Source organism: Schistocerca cancellata, chromosome 8 (genome assembly GCF_023864275.1).
Source record: "Schistocerca cancellata isolate TAMUIC-IGC-003103 chromosome 8, iqSchCanc2.1, whole genome shotgun sequence".
Taxonomy (NCBI): Eukaryota; Metazoa; Arthropoda; class Insecta; order Orthoptera; family Acrididae; genus Schistocerca; species Schistocerca cancellata.
Genome location: NC_064633.1, coordinates 594,228,061 through 594,245,185, shown reverse-complemented (window position 1 = coordinate 594,245,185; position 17,125 = coordinate 594,228,061).

Genomic DNA, 17,125 nt, shown 5'->3' with positions numbered 1-17,125 from the left:
TGTGACATATTGCCGGATTTGCTATCATGTCAGGGTTTTCTTGGAAGGTGTTGGATTTGCCTGACACCTTACACTCTCATGGCAGAGAGAATTCGAACGCCCTGCTGGAACACTTTAATCCTATCCATCCGTATATTTGGTTTACGCCGCAGGTAGAAAAGTATGACTGCCTTCCCTTCTTTGACGTATTGGTCAGGAGAAAGACTGATGCTGTTTATGCTGACTATAAGATGCCTACTCAGTCTGACATGTATCTACAGGCTGACAGGTGTCAGCATCCGGCTCACCGGGAACGGCTATTTTGTACCCATGTCCTCTCGGAGATTGTCAGCTGAGTAAGCCCATCATTTCGTCACAATGTCTGTAGTGAATGACAGATCAGAGATGCTTTGCGCTATCGGCCTCCATTGCACCGGGTTTTTTTTTTTTTTTTTGGTCATCAGTCTACTGACTGGTTTGATGCGGCCCGCCACGAATTCCTTTCCTGTGCTAACCTCTTCATCTCAGAGTAGCACTTGCAACTTACGTCCTCAATTATTTGCTTGACGTATTCCAATCTCTATCTTCCTCTACAGTTTTTGCCCTCTACAGCTCCCTCTAGTACCATGGAAGTCATTTCCTCATGTCTTAGCAGATGTCCTATCATCCTGTCCCTTCTCCTTATCAGTGTTTTCCACATATTCCTTTCCTCTCCGATTCTGCGTAGAACCTCCTCATTCCTTACCTTATCAGTCCACCTAATTTTCAACATCCGTCTATAGCACCACATCTCAAATGCTTCGATTCTCTTCTGTTCCGGTTTTCCCACAGTCCATGTTTCACTACCATACAATGCTGTACTCCAGACGTACATCCTCAGAAATTTCTTCCTCAAATTAAGGCCGGTGTTTGATATTAGTAGACTTCTCTTGGCCAGAAATGCCTTTTTTGCCATAGCGAGTCTGCTTTTGATGTCCTCCTTGCTCCGTCCCTCATTGGTTATTTTACTGCCTAGGTAGCAGAATTCCTTAACTTCGTTGATTTCGTAACCATCAATCCTGATGTTAAGTTTCTCGTTGTTCTCATTTCTACTACTTCTCATTACCTTCGTCTTTCTCCGATTTACTCTCAAACTATACTGTGTACTCATTAGACTGTTCATTCCGTTCAGCAGATCATTTAATTCTTCTTCACTTTCACTCAGGATATCAATGTCATCAGCGAATCGTATCACTGATATCCTTTCGCCTTTTATTTTAATTGCACTCCTGAACCTTTCCTTTATTTCCATCATTGCTTCCTCGATGTACAGATTAAAGAGTAGGGGCGAAAGGCTACAACCTTGTCTTACACCCTTCTTAATACGAGCGCTTCGTTCTTGATCGTCCACTCTTATTATTCCCTCTTGGTTGTAATAAATATTGTATATGACCCGTCTCTCCCTATAGCTTACCCCTACTTTTTTCAGAATCGGGTTAGCGGCAATAATTCCGAGGTGGCAGCAAAGTGTTAAGCCTTTTTGCCTCACGCAGGGAGCATTTCCAAAGGGACCGTGTGCGCTAACATCCAAAAGATGTTCGGGCTCACACGCGGTTCCTCTTTGTCGAAATATCTTGGCTGAAACTCGTATAGGGTTTGATCCGCGCGTGTCGCATTACACGCCCTAAATTAGACACTTGTGACCCTTTGGTTTACTTGTCTGGCTGATGGCACGTTTGCGAAATACAAAGTTCATTTTACATATAATTACAGTAAAATAATATCGGGAACTAAATTAACGACCAATAAATGATGTAGGCCACATACTTGCTGTTTGATTAGAGTAATGTTTATTCAGAAAGCAAACTAATAGCGAAAGTGGCCGCATTTAGAATTACTATTATACTGGAGCGAATATCCATGTGACGCAGTTCGGTCACTCACTATCTCATCGCGAAACACTTGTCAGTACTCCACCTCGATATTTACACGAGAAGTTAGAGCTCAAACAAGGTGCGTGGTTGCTCAGAGCTGCTCAGAGACTAAGCAACGCAATATCACACGACGCAAAATTTTCTAATTCGTTTCACTTCCTAGCTGCCTAAAGACCGACTGTCCGCTTTCGCGTCTCAATCCGAACTGTACCCTTTGGTGTCTCCAGCCGAAGTGTCCGCTTTCGCGTCTGCACCAGCACTGTCCCTGTGTCCATACCCGGCCGCGGTTTCCCGCGCGCCGAATATCCTCGCTCAACTGACTACTGCAGTTCCCTTTCCTGAATCCGTCCATCTGATTGGCTACAGCTTATCCTATATTACCTTACATTTTAACATATTTAAATAATCAAAGATTGGAAACATTCACGTTATAAATAAAGTAAGAATAATATCCATTACATAATAAATGTTAAATTAAAAAAAAAATTGGTTCAAATGGCTCTGAGCACTATGGGACTCAACTGCTGAGGTCATTAGTCCCCTAGAACTTAGAACTAGTTAAACCGAACTAACCTAAGGACATCACAAACATCCATGCCCGAGGCAGGATTCGAACCTGCGACCGTAGCGGTCTTGTGGTTCTAGACTGTAGCGCCTTTAACCGCACGGCCACTTCGGCCGGCTGTTAAATTCCTTTACATAAAACCAATACTAGAACCTTCTTAACTTTGAATGTCACGGCCAGTAGCCTTCCACCAATGTGATTCCTGATAAGTAAGTAAAGAACAAAATTAAGTATTACGCACTAAACTTTTCAACAAATATTCTGTTACCTAATGATTGAATAAGGTGTCCTACTGTCATCCTTCAATGTGTTTTGTGTGGAGGAAATGATGACCTGATGCTTAAATGAAAATACTGATAATTGAAAATTTACTATATCTGTTAAGCAAATAAAGTTACAGAGCTGATATTTACAACATTTGTCATTTTAATGATGCGCTTCTATATGAAACGTCGATCGTTAAGATCGACGAAAGCGTTGACATTTTAGCATTCTGGTCTTTGTTACAAAACTCGTTAATGGCACTTTAAAAGTAAGTTCTAAACTATTATCGATATGATCAATATTAAAGTTTTATTGGGATCACCATGAAAATTTGTGAAGGATGATACATTAAAATTCATTCCCTTCATTACTACAGAATTAAATAGTTTCCATAAATGTTTTCCTTTATGGCCAATGTTAGGTCCACCATATTTAACACAGCTACATTTCCCTGGCCACAAACGCCTTCTACTGGGTTTCCCTATGACGTAGGTTCTAGATCACTCGCACACTACAGCGCTTAGGCATTAATAGACAATAGAAGCCTGTGAATTTCCCCATCTCGTAGTGAATCTGTGCCCTTCGTGGCACATAGTCCTGGACGACAGGGTTTGTTTCAAAATTGCTGTAGACTGACTCTTTCGGCCATATATTTAAATGAGAGCATATTGCTCGTTAACTCATGACTGATCCTAAATATATCAAGGTGGTTCTGTTCTTTCAGACATTTCCTATAGCATAGATTACATTGGTGATCTTCCAGCTCTCGGAGAATGAATTTACAACGCAATCCTGACCATTAGCTGCTTACAGGCGTCGATAAATATCAACTAGGACAGTTGAAAATGTGTGCCGCGACCGGATCTCGAACCCGTGACCTCCTGTTTACATGGCAGACGCCCTATCTAACTGAGCCATTGAGGACACAGAGAATAGTGCGACTGCAGTGACTTGCAAATGCGGGTCTCACGAAGAGCATCCCAGAGATAAGACACTGCAATCGCACTATCCTTTTTGTCCTCGATGGCTCAGTCCGATAGAGCGTCTGCCATGTAAGCAGGAGATCCTATGTTCAAATCCCTCTTGATGTTTATCAACGCCAGCAAGCAGCTAATGGTCTGGATTTGATTGTTATTTCATTCTTCAAGAGTTGCAGAATTACCAATGATATCTGTTGTTTTGGACATGTCCAAAAGAAAAGATGACATGATAAGGCTTACCGGCCAATGATTTTCTTCAGTGTGGATGCACTCACATTGCTCAAACTCTTATGGGAATCGGTGGACTGACTGCCGGGAGAAATGAGTCTAGTGGGTAGGGGCACTACAAATGTAGTGTGTGGACAGTAGGTTGGAAATGTGGGTCTCATGGGGAGCGTGCCAGAGATAAGTCCCGGCAGTTGCACTATCCTCTTGAAACGTCCCATCAGAAAAATTACACATGACTGTGCTTAAACTGACACACAATATATTTAGCGCAACGCAATCTGACTTTCAAAAATCCCTACAAAAAAATGGCCCTGACTAACATTAACTTATACGTTTCACAAATCGCTTACCTCACAAAAATCTTGGTTACTCGAACTACTGCAATACAGCGAGCGCCACTACTGCCAGCTAAATAAAAGATTCAAACTACGGAAGGCACTAATTACTGGTAGGGATAGTTAGCAAATGAAAGATTTTAATAGAGAACAAACAATGTATTTACCTTAATATCATCAAAAGTCATAATATATATAGCAGTTCATGACGTCCAGTCTTACATATTTCAAAACTCCGCCATTTCTTTCCCCACATCCACCACTGCTGGCGGCTCACCTCCAACTGCGCAACGCTACGCGCTGTTAACATCCAGCTGCCCGACGCTGCAATGGCAGACAACAATGAAAACTAGCCACAGACTACACACAGCACAGCCTGTGATTTTCATACAGAGCGCTTCGTAACGTTGCCAATAAGAAAACATAAACAGCCTACTTACATAGCCCCCATGCTCCCCACAAAAAATTTTACAAATTGTTTTGGGCAGTGTCCAATAATGATTTGATAAAATTTTTCATAATTACAATAACAAAGATATAAAATGCACACACGTATTGATACAATGTTGGTTAAAAGCTAAAATATTCACACAGTCCATAAAGACAGTCCTGATCATTCATCACAGTAAAATTGCAGTGTTTTTCTCAAAGTCTGAGCAGTGAAAGAAAATGCACACGGAAGTAGTGGATTTCCATGCAGTCTTGAAGAAGTAGTGTTGTCCTTCCAACATAAACACAGTGCTGATTCTCGACATGCAGACAGGTAATGGGCCACAACAGAGCAAACCCACAGCAGAGTCATTCGAAGTTTTGAAGAATATTGGTAGGTAGGTCATCACTGAGTAGACCCACTATGGTCTGTAGTCCTGGTAGATAATGTGGTATTGGTGGGCCACCAGAGGTGCAGACACACTGCAGTCCTTGTAGAAATAATGGTACTGATGAGTCAGCAAAGATGCAGACCCACTGTAGTCCTTGTAGAGATGGCCAGCAGCCATCTGTTGTGATTGTGCAGGTGCGCAATCACCACTGAAGAGTCTTGCGAACAATATAGCAAGTCCATAACCACCACTTGTTTTGGAATTGTCCTTAGAACCAGCAATGCTGTTATCCAGTCCCTTGCTGAATTGCTTGCACACACGTGCAAACACTAACAGTCCCTACTTCTCACATATTGTCCATATACTATGACCAACAGAAACGTGTGCAGTGAAATGGAACTTACAAGTTAATAATATGATGAACTGGTGTCAATTACAATTTTATAACATAAGAATACAATTACAAAAGTACAAAATACATCATTAAAGAACATAACAATACAGATAACATTTGTAGTACAAGCTTTACAAAAGAATCGAAATAACATATACATCAGTGTTACAGGAATTATGACATGAGTACATACATAAAAGATCAGAAGAACTTTCGAAACATCAACTTCACACATGAGCATTAAAACAAAACAGAATAAATAATGTCTAACCATCTTTACAAAGTAAATAACATATTATCAGAAAAATTGTACAACATAATTCTTATTAGCTAAACACATTATGACACGAAAAACACAAATTCACATAGTGTAATAACACAAAAATACAGGGCAGGGTTTGTTTTCAGTGTGACATTTGGTACTGCAGTCCACCCCAAAACTTCATTCCTTATATCTTTCCTCTTATTTCAACATTTGTTTCCACCAAAAAAATTCTATCCAAGCATGCTTTCTGTATTTATATGTTCACACATTTCTTACCTCATTATTTATTTTCCATTATCTTACCTCATCATTTATTTCCAAGAAAATCCTACCTAAACCTGTTGTCCCAAAACCGTACTTTTTTTGGTCATATCCTCTTTCAAAATACTTTTTTGGCCAAACCATTTTCTTATAGCATCTCAATGCATTTCTTCCAATTCATCACAACTTGTTCTCTTATATGACCTACCCCATCTTAAGCTAACTTAAATCTACTGAGCTCAGATGCTAAACCAAAGCACGAGGCAATGCAGCAGCACAAAACAATGAACAGAAACAGCAATGACAAAAAATGCAAATTGGCAAAGCGAGCAGCAGTAAATGTAAATTAACAGAGAAAATGCAACATTACAACTATTATGAGCCAATGTACAGCACCAAGAAAAATAAATCAGTAGTAAAACTAGCTTAACAGACTAGTACAAAGTGAAATTTAGTAGCACTATGCCTGGCAAACAGCAGCAGCAAATGCAAAAACTTATATCTAAACATGACATAGCTCAAGCAGAAAAAATATTACAGTAAAAATGGCCATGTTTAATACCCATGTCACATCTTAACTCTAGGGTGATGCATCACCTTAACGTACACGACTAAATAAGTTACCCAGTCATTGACGAAAATTATGTATGCATTTCCTGTGAAGAGAAATGTCTTTTTGTGCTCCTTCGTTTTTTTGAAGTAGATTATAAAATGGTTATTTACTAGATTTGTAGGCATAAAATATCTATATTAGTACATCTACTAAATTTTATTTTAACCAATGCTGCAGTGCAGCTAGAAACTAGATATTAAACGAAATGAGCAAATATATATAGCCTATATAGAGCAATGCATGAAACGTCATTCACTAGGCGAATGGCGTCTCCAAAGGCAAAAGAATCTCTCAACTAGAAAGACAATAAATGTAAAATGTTTCTCATCATTTAATTAGGCATTTCAGTAAATATCATAAATTAAGAGCTCCACAGTGTAATCATATGTTTTCAAGTTTGAGTGTGTCGTATTTGGGATGCTTTCTACAAAGAAACGTCAATAGCGAGGATAATGGCCTCTTTTTTTTCTCCACCTGTGCCTCTGAAAGGCACACACTAATGGCTTTTTTTCCAGGTGACTGTCGCACAGCTGCCCACGTAATGCGTCATGCCCATGACGCATTACGTGAAGGTCACTTAATTTTCTTACCGAAATATTTACAACACCAGTTTGCACTACAGTGGCAGTCTCAGATACAAAATTTCACGGGCCGAGAATTTGTGTCGCAAATGTGTAGAAACAAAATCTTATGAATATAAGTGTCCAAAAAATTTTCGCCGGCATTGTGATACATTCACGCATTTACACACATTTCATAACTCTTAAAGTACGATTCTTGGTTTCCAACATCCTTTTTCACAAGTTAGAGTCTCTAACCACCATTCATTAGACCTTACCTTATTATTCATATATATATTCATCGACACGTCAATGTTGTGACGACACATCAATATTTCATCATAATAAATACATAGCATAATCAAATTCCTCATATAGCATCAGCTTATTGATCATAAACATACCGCAACAGCGTATACACATCGTCATCATAACATCATAAAACCTCAGCCGAATCTCAAAAAAGGCGTAGCTTTCTCCAATAATGTCAAAACCTAAAAAAAGTTCTCTGCTCATTTCAATAGTGTCATCTACCTCCAACATACTTGAAAAATCATGACCCCATACCAAATACATCATTCAAAGCTCTCATAGTATCACAATGGTTCCGAAAAAATATGAACAGTTCACAAGGTACAGACAAAATACAATTTTGTAAGTGTGAAGTTATCCAACGGTGTAATTACGTAAACATCTGTCACTGATGTAGTTAAATAAATGTTTGTCTCTTTCAGTTAAATGATCAGGTAGCGGTGTATTTTGTGTTGGATAAATATGGTACCAATGTGTAAAGTTGTATAAGCAAATACCATATTAGCTAGGGCTCCATGTGCTTGCAACACACATGGTACACAAAGTAGGCGTTTACCCCCTTAGGATTAATGTAATTATACCCTCAGGTGTTACAGATTACAGAAATGGAATAAAATGTATCATGGAAAACCTTTGTAATTCAAAAATCTTGAAAAATAAATGGTTCAAGTACAAAATTAATCACTCTAATGCGTGTCCTGTAGCGCTAAATGTGCGTCTTGTTGTAATATAATTCTGTGGAAGTGACGTAGTTATCGTCCTCTGTAAGCAAAGTTCTGCTGAAGTCAATGTACTTACCCCGTAATAAACGAAGTGAATTGCTTTGCGTATAGATATCTTAGTTATTATGCTTATTGCTGTGATGAAGGAAGTACTGTGCTGTAACATATTGTTGTGCTACGGAAAAGGCTGTCTCATTGTAGTTATACCAGAAAAGTTACTACTAAAAGATGTTTTACTTTCCAGAATAATTCAGAAAAACTGTGCAGATATAAAACAGATACACCGCAAAAGCAACATTGTAAATTGTCACTCATTAGTAGCGTCGTGATAAAATCGTGTAGTTGTCACACGAACTAACCACTGTGTCATATGGTATCTCACAGAAAGTACTTTAAATCCAGAATGTATCTTCAAGTAAACCAAAGTGTTGCATTAAAATCTCATTAGCAGTACTGGTAAATGTTCTAAGTATGTGAGACTTATAGTCATTACGTAATCGTGCAACTAACAAGCAAGAATGTACACACACAATAACACTGTGTCGTCTGTTCACAATAACAATGCATTCGTAATTTCTGTTTAAATAAGTTCTCTTGGTTCTTGATGGGATATTTAACTTCAAACATTGTTGCATATAAACAGATTCTAAGTCTGACAAAGCATACTACTAACGTGAAGTGATAAGTTGTATGGCAAAGACAAAGTTAAAAAGCAGATTATCTTTCAAGAAGCGGTTTTACATGTGAAATGTGGTGCAATCCTTTATTCTTACTACTATGCAGAGCTCCTGCTTCAACAGAATCATCGAGTGATATATGTCAGTAAAGAATACTGGAATTTTTCTCAAGGTTAGCATCTATGTTATTTTTCTCTGAGCCAGCTGGCGCACACGGATGCCTGCTGTGCGAGTCATTGTGTGTCTCTATGTTGGCGCGCGTCGTCATTAGGATCAGGAGACCTAACTTCTACAAATTCACCTTGACGAGAAGGCCCTGCCCTGTTTGAAGCTCGCCAGTTCTGATGGAATTCAGGTCTGTCGTTTTCTCGGTAGTTTACATAGTTTCTTGTTTGTCGGTCATTGTTGTTGTTGTGGTCTTCAGTCCTGAGACTGGTTGGATGCAGCTCTCCATGCTACTCTATCCTGTGCAAGCTTCTTCATCTCCCAGTATCTACTGCAACCTACATCCTTCAGAATCTGCTTAGTGTATTCATCTCTTGGTCTCCCTCTACGATTTTTACCCTCCACACTGCCCTCTAATGCTAAATTTGTGATCCCTTGATGCCTCAAAACATGTCCTACCAACCGATCCCTTCTTCTAGTCAAGTTGTGCCACAAACTTCTCTTCTCCCCAATCCTATTCAATACCTCCTCATTAGTTACGTGATCTACCCACCTTATCTTCAGCATTCTTCTGTAGCACCACATTTCGAAAGCTTCTATTCTCTTCTTGTCCAAACTAGTTATCGTCCATGTTTCACTTCCATACATGGCTACACTCCATACAAATACTTTCAGAAACGACTTTCTGACACTTAAATCTATACTCGATGTTAACAAATTCCTCTTCTTGAGAAACGCTTTCCTTGCCATTGCCAGTCTACATTTTATATCCTCTCCACTTCGACCATCATCGGTTATTTTACTCCCTAAATAGCAAAACTCCTTTACTACTTTAAGTGTCTCATTTTCTAATCTAATTCCCTCAGCATCACCCGACTTAATTTGACTACATTCCATTATCCTCGTTTTGCTTTTGTTGATGTTCATCTTATATCCTCCTTTCAAGACACTGTCCATTCCGTTCAACTGCTCTTCCAAGTCCTTTGCTGTCTCTGACAGAATTACAATGTCATCGGCGAACATCAAAGTTTTTACTTCTTCTCCATGAATTTTAATACCTACTCCGAATTTTTCTTTTGTTTCCTTTACTGCTTGCTCAATATACAGATTGAATAACATCGGGGAGAGGCTACAACACTGTCTTACTCCTTTCCCAACCACTGCTTCCCTTTCATGCCCCTCGACTCTTATAACTGCCATCTGGTTTCTGTACAAACTGTAAATAGCCTTTCGCTCCCTGTATTTTACCCCTGCCACCTTCAGAATTTGAAAGAGAGTATTCCAGTTAACATTGTCAAAAGCTTTCTCTAAGTCTACAAATGCTAGAAACGTAGGTTTGCCTTTTCTTAATCTTTCTTCTAAGATAAGTCGTAAGGTCAGTATTGCCTCACGTGTTCCCACATTTCTACGGAATCCAAACTGATCTTCCCCGAGGTCGGCTTCTACCAGTTTTTCCATTCGTCTGTACAGAACTCGCGTTAATATTTTGCAGCTGTGACTTATTAAACTGATAGTTCGGTAATTTTCACATCTGTCAACACCTGATTTCTTTGAGATTGGAATTATTATATTCTTCTTGAAGTCTGAGGGTATTTCGCCTGTCTCATACATCGTGCTCACCAGATGGTAGAGTTTTTTCATGACTGGCTCTCCCGAGGCCATCAGTAGTTCAAATGGAATGTTGTCTACTCCCGGGGCCTTGTTTCGACTCAGGTCTTTCAGTGCTCTGTCAAACTCTTCACGCAGTATCTTATCTCCCATTTCGTCTTCATCTACATCCTCTTCCATTTCCATAATATTGTCCTCAAGTACATCGCTCTTTATATACCCTCTATATCCTCCTTCCACCTTTCTGCCTTCCCTTCTTTGCTTAGAACTGGGTTGCCATCTGAGCTCTTGATAGTCATACAAGTGGTTCTCTTCTCTCCAAAGGTCTCTTTAATTTTCCTGTAGGCAGTATCTATCTTACCCCTAGTGAGACAAGCCTCTACATCCTTACATTTGTCCTCTAGCCATCCCTGCTTAGCCATTTTGCACATCCTGTCGATATCATTTTTGAGACGTTTGTATTCCTTTTTGCCTGCTTCATTTACTGCATTTTTATATTTTCTCCTTTCATCAATTAAATTCAATATTTCTTCTGTTACCCAAGGATTTCTATTAGACCTCGTCTTTTTACCTACTTGATCCTCTGCTGCCTTCACTACTTCATCCCTCAGAGCTACCCATTCTTCTTCTACTGTATTTCTTTCCCCCATTCCTGTCAATTGTTCCCTTATGCTCTCCTTGAAACTCTCTACAACCTCTGGTTCTTTCAGTTTATCCAGGTCCCATCTCCTTAAATTCCCACCTTTTTGCAGTTTCTTCAGTTTCAATCTGCAGTTCATAACCAATAGATTGTGGTCAGAATCCACATCTGCCCCAGGATATGTCTTACAATTTAAAACCTGGTTCCTAAATCTCTGTCTTACCATTATATAATCTATCTGATACCTTTTAGTATCTCCAGGATTCTTCCAGGTATACAACCTTCTTTTATGGTTCTTGAACCAAGTGTTGGCTATGATTAAGTTATGCTCTGTGCAAAATTCTACAAGGCGGCTTCCTCTTTCATTCCTTCCCCCCAATCCATATTCACCTACTATGTTTCCTTCTCTCCCTTTTCCTACTGACGAATTCCAGTCACCCATGACTATTGAATTTTCGTCTCCCTTCACTACCTGAATAATTTCTTTTATCTCGTCATACATTTCATCTATTTCTTCATCATCTGCAGAGGTAGTTGGCATATAAACTTGTACTACTGTAGTAGGCATGGGCTTTGTGTCTATCTTGGCCACAATAATGCGTTCACTATGCTGTTTGTAGTAGCTAACCCGCACTCCTATTTTTTTATTCATTATTAAACCTACTCCTGCATTACCCCTACTTGATTTTGTATTTATAACCCTGTAATTACCTGACCAAAAGTCTTGTTCCTCCTGCCACCGAACTTCACTCATTCCCACTATATCTAACTTTAACCTATCCATTTCCCTTTTTAAAATTTCTAACCTACCTGCCCGATTAAGGGATCTAACATTCCACGCTCTGATCCGTAGAACGCCAGTTTTCTTTCTCCTGATAACGACGTCCTCCTGAGTAGTCCCCGCCCGGAGATCCGAATGGGGGACTATTTTACCTCCGGAATATTTTACCCAAGAGGACGCCATCATCATTTAATCATACAGTAGAGCTGCATGTCCTCGGGAAAAATTACGGCCATAGTTTCCCCTTGCTTTCAGCCGTTCGCAGTACCAGCACAGCAAGGCCGTTTTGGTTAATGTTACAAGGCCAGATCAGTCAATCATCCAGACTGTTGCCCCTGCAACTACTGAAAAGGCTGCTGCCCCTCTTCAGGAACCACATGTTTGTCTGGCCTCTCAACAGATACCCCTCCGTTGTGGTTGCACCTACAGTACGGCCATCTGTATCGCTGAGGCACGCAAACCTCCCCACCAACGGCAAGGTCCATGGTGGAGAATTTCTCCTGGAATCGTAACTGCGTGGTGGACCGTTGCGTATGAAGTTATACTGTCTCCCTTGATTATAATTATTCTGGTTGCCATATTGTCTGTTTCTATGATTGTCTCTGTTATATTCATTACTACGGAAATGCGATCTTTCTTTGTAACTCTTACTACTGTGCCAACGGTTGTCATACGGGTGGTGTCTGTTTTGGTCACGATTTTTGTTGTGAGAATAGCCTTGTCGTGTCCAATTATTGTTTCTTTCATCGCGGAATTGCGACGGACGTGACCTGCATTTGTTGTGTTCCTGTTTTCGCGTTCCGCTATTGTCAGTGTCAATTTCTAATTCTTGTAAGAGTCACTGAAAAGCTTCATTATCGTCTTTGCAACGTCCTGCCAAAATAATATGTCGTAAATGTACAGGTAATTTGATTAAGCAAATGCGGATGAGTTCTGAGGGGCTGTATGGGTTTGACAGGTACTGATTCTTGTGCAACATGTCTTCAAAGTATTTCACAAGACTGGAAAATTCAGATTGTTCGAAATTTTTCATCATTATGATGCTATGTTTTACTCGGTCTTGTGTGGCTTAAGACCAATATGCTGAGAGGAAGGCATGATAAAATTCCCCTTCAATGTGACCATCATGAATGACCCATCGCATTCTTTCAGCTGGTTCATCCCCAAAGTAGCCACACATAAATTATAATCTGTGCTCTAATGACCAGTTGGGAGGAAAACAATAAGAGAATTGATGGAGCCACGCTTGTGGATGAATGTCGTTGCCAGAAATCTTAAATGCTTTGAATTTACGTGAAATAATGAACAGCTTAAAGTCAAAATCATCGTGTCGGCGAGTAGCATATCGGTCATTGTTACGTAGTGTCGGCGGTTCCATCTCAAAATTCGCTGTATCTTGCCAATTTCTTTCATAATTTCCGAAATGCCCTGTGTTATTATTCTGTGGCTTTTCCGTATTTCTAAGTTCCTCTTCCCCTATTGGGGTGCGAGTGTCCTCTGAAATACGTAATTCTTGTATTACCTGTGTCAGCTGATCTTGTACTTCCCGGATTTCTCTTTGGTGTTGCGTATTAATTTGATTCTGATTTTGTTTGAATTTCCTAATTTGTTCACACTATTCTGTGTCATTAAAGACTACCGGTTTTGTGTCATTCAGATTATCATCTACCTTCGTAGATAAATTATTTAGCCGATCCGATAGTTCAACTACTTTCTCTGATAATAAACTAATTTCCTCCATGTCTCTTTCTGAACCAATTTTCAGAGTATCTACTGTGTCCTTTAAGTTTTCTTGAGTTTTTGCAAGTTGCGAATCGGTAGATGCAACTGAGTCAATTTTAGCTTGCAAGGTCTCATGATTTTGATGGACAATAGTTTGCAGTTCTTTTATGGCTGCTTCGTGATTCTGTAATGCATTTTCATGCCGCGAAAAAATAGGTTGGAAATGCTCACAAATTTGTGTTTTTACGTCATTACAGACTTTTTGACATTTCGATTCAATGTTATGTAACTCAGTAGTTAAATCTTCACGTATTTGTTCAAGTGTGGTGTCTAACGTTTGAAGCTTTTGCTGTGTTTGTCTCTGATTTTGTTCCATTGTGTCTAACTGTTGCTGTGTTTACCTCTGATTTTGTTCCATTGTGTCTAACTTTTGAAGATTTCGTTCCATTGTGTCTAACTTTTGAAGCTTTTGCTGTGTTTGTCTCTGATTTTGTTCCATTGTGTCTAACGTTTGACGATTTTCTTCGATTGTGTCTAACTTTTGAAGCTTTTGTCCCATTTGTTGCATTAATTGTAATAACAATGCACTGGTCTCTGAAACATGTTCCTCAGTGCTATTCGCCAATGCATTTGAACCGGCAATATTCGCAGTTTGAAAAGCAGAAAATGTGTCTTGACTTATTTGAGAAAACGGTGAGGACGCTAAACATGAATCTACAGTATTTGCAAGATTGTGTCCTGTCATTTCGGATTCCTGAGGCAAGCTGTTGCCGACCAATCGATCGATAATGCTTCCCTGTTCACTAATTGTTTCACTGTCTACACCACTGTTTGCAGCCCGCTCCATTTCCCTATGTACAATTACCAAATTACTACTTTGGACATTAGTTCATTCATTACTCGGTGGCGTTAACAGACTGCTTTCGTCTTCACTGTCATTTCTCAGTTTACTTTGGAGCCTAGTATTACGTTTTTCACACGCCATTATTGTCACAATATTTCACATGATAACACAAAAAGCAAAATTTGAAGAGCAAAAGTAAGAGAACACATTAACGTAGCACTGAAAATAATATCTCGTCAATTGCAAGCGCAGCTGCGAAATACTTGCTGCAAATCTACATGCATACCACAACTGTTTTACTGTACAACAATGAAAAACTACAACTACAAAGGAAATTCTCTCTATAATTACGTGCTAGCAATAAACAAAAGATACACTAATTACACAAACTACAAGAAAAAAATCAGAAGATTCCAGTGAGGTATCCTGGCAGGATCGTCATCTGTTTTTGATTTGAACGGCCAGTGTCGGTTGGTCACAGTCAGTGTGCTCCCTGCCGCCGTTGGATAAGTAGCTGCAGCAGCAAGTCGTATACTCCTAGCTCACTCATTTGTTACATAGTTTAATTCTTAATTTCTTTGCGTGTTTTTGGTACTTGCATTGTTTAATTCATAAATTTCGGGCGTATTATAGTATTTGAGAGTTGTAGCATTGCGTTTTAGTACCTGAATAGTGTAAATTCGCGTAGTCGTCTGTCATCTGTTTTTGATTTGAACGGCCAGTGTCGGTTGGTCACAGTCAGTGTGCTCCCTGCCGCCGTTGGATAAGCAGCTGCAGCAGCAAGTCGTATACTCCTAGCTCACTCATTTGTTACATAGTTTAATTCTTAATTTCTTTGCGTGTTTTTGGTACTTGCATTGTTTAATTCATAAATTTCGGGCGTATTAGAGTATTTGAGAGTTGTAGCATCGCGTTTTAGTACCCGAATAGTATAAAATCGCGTAGTCTCCTTCCGCCGCCAAGCAGTGTGTCAGCAGTGCACAAGTGGCAGCATTACTGCATTTACTAGGCAATCTTGTATTTTAATAACCGTTTAAATTTTGTGTCGTTTTGTTTGCGCTCTCTGTAGATTAGTTCAGACGTTCTTTGCACAACAGTTTTTAGCATGGATAGGGACTGCAACTGCTGTGTTCGGATGCAGGCTGAGTTGGCATCCCTTCGCTCCCAGCTTCAGGCAGTGTTGGCTTCGGTCACACAGCTTGAAGCTGTTGCCAATGGGCATCACTGTGGGGGTCCGGATGGGGGTTTGTCGGGGACGGCCAGCTCGTCCCACGCATCCCCCGATCGGACTACGACTGTGGTTGCCCGCGATACTGCCCGCATTGAGGCTGATCCCTCACCTGTGGTAGAGTGGGAGGTCGTCTCAAGGTGTGGCAGGGGGCGAAAGACATTCCGGAGGGCTGAACGGAAGGCCTCTCCAGTTTGTCTGACGAACCAGTTTCAGGCTCTGTCTCAGACCGATACTGATCTTCGCCCTGACATGGCTGCTTGTCCTGTCCCAGAGGTTGCCCCTCAGTCTGCAAGATCCGGGCAGTCGCAGAGGGTGGGCTTACTGGTAGTTGGGAGCTCCAACGTCAGGCGCGTAATGGGGCCCCTTAGGGATATGGCAGCAAGGGAGGGGAAGAAAACCAAAGTGCACTCCGTGTGCATACCGGGGGGGTCATTCCAGATGTGGAAAGGGTCCTTCCGGATGCCATGAAGGGTACAGGGTGCACCCATCTGCAGGTGGTCGCTCATGTCGGCCCCAATGATGTGTGTCGCTATGGATCGGAGGAAATCCTCTCTGGCTTCCGGCGGCTATCTGATTTGGTGAAGACTGCCAGTCTCGCTAGCGGGATGAAAGCAGAGTTCACCATCTGCAGCATCGTCGACAGGACTGACTGCCGACCTTTGGTACAGAGCCGAGTGGAGGGTCTGAATCAGAGGCTGAGACGGTTCTGCGACCGTGTGGGCTGCAGATTCCTCGACTTGCGCCATAGGGTGGTGGGGTTTCGGGTTCCGCTGGATAGGTCAGGAGTCCACTACACGCAACAAGCGGCTACACGGGTAGCAGGGGTTGTGTGGCGTGGGCTGGGCGGTTTTTTAGGTTAGATGGCCTCGGGCAAGTGCAGAAAGGGCAACAGCCTCAACGGGTGCGGGGCAAAGTCAGGACATGCGGGGACCAAGCAGCAATCGGTATTGTAATTGTAAACTGTCGAAGCTGCGTTGGTAAAGTACCAGAACTTCAAGCGCTGATAGAAAGCACCGAAGCTGAAATCGTTATAGGTACAGAAAGCTGGCTGAAGCCAGAGATAAATTCTGACGAAATTTTTACAAAGGCACAGACGGTGTTTAGAAAGGATAGATTGCATGCAACCGGTGGTAGAGTGTTCGTCGCTGTTAGTAGTAGTTTATCCTGTAGTGATGTAGAAGTGGATAGTTCCTGTGAATTATTATGGGTGGAGGTTACACTCAACAACCGAGCTAGGTTAATAAT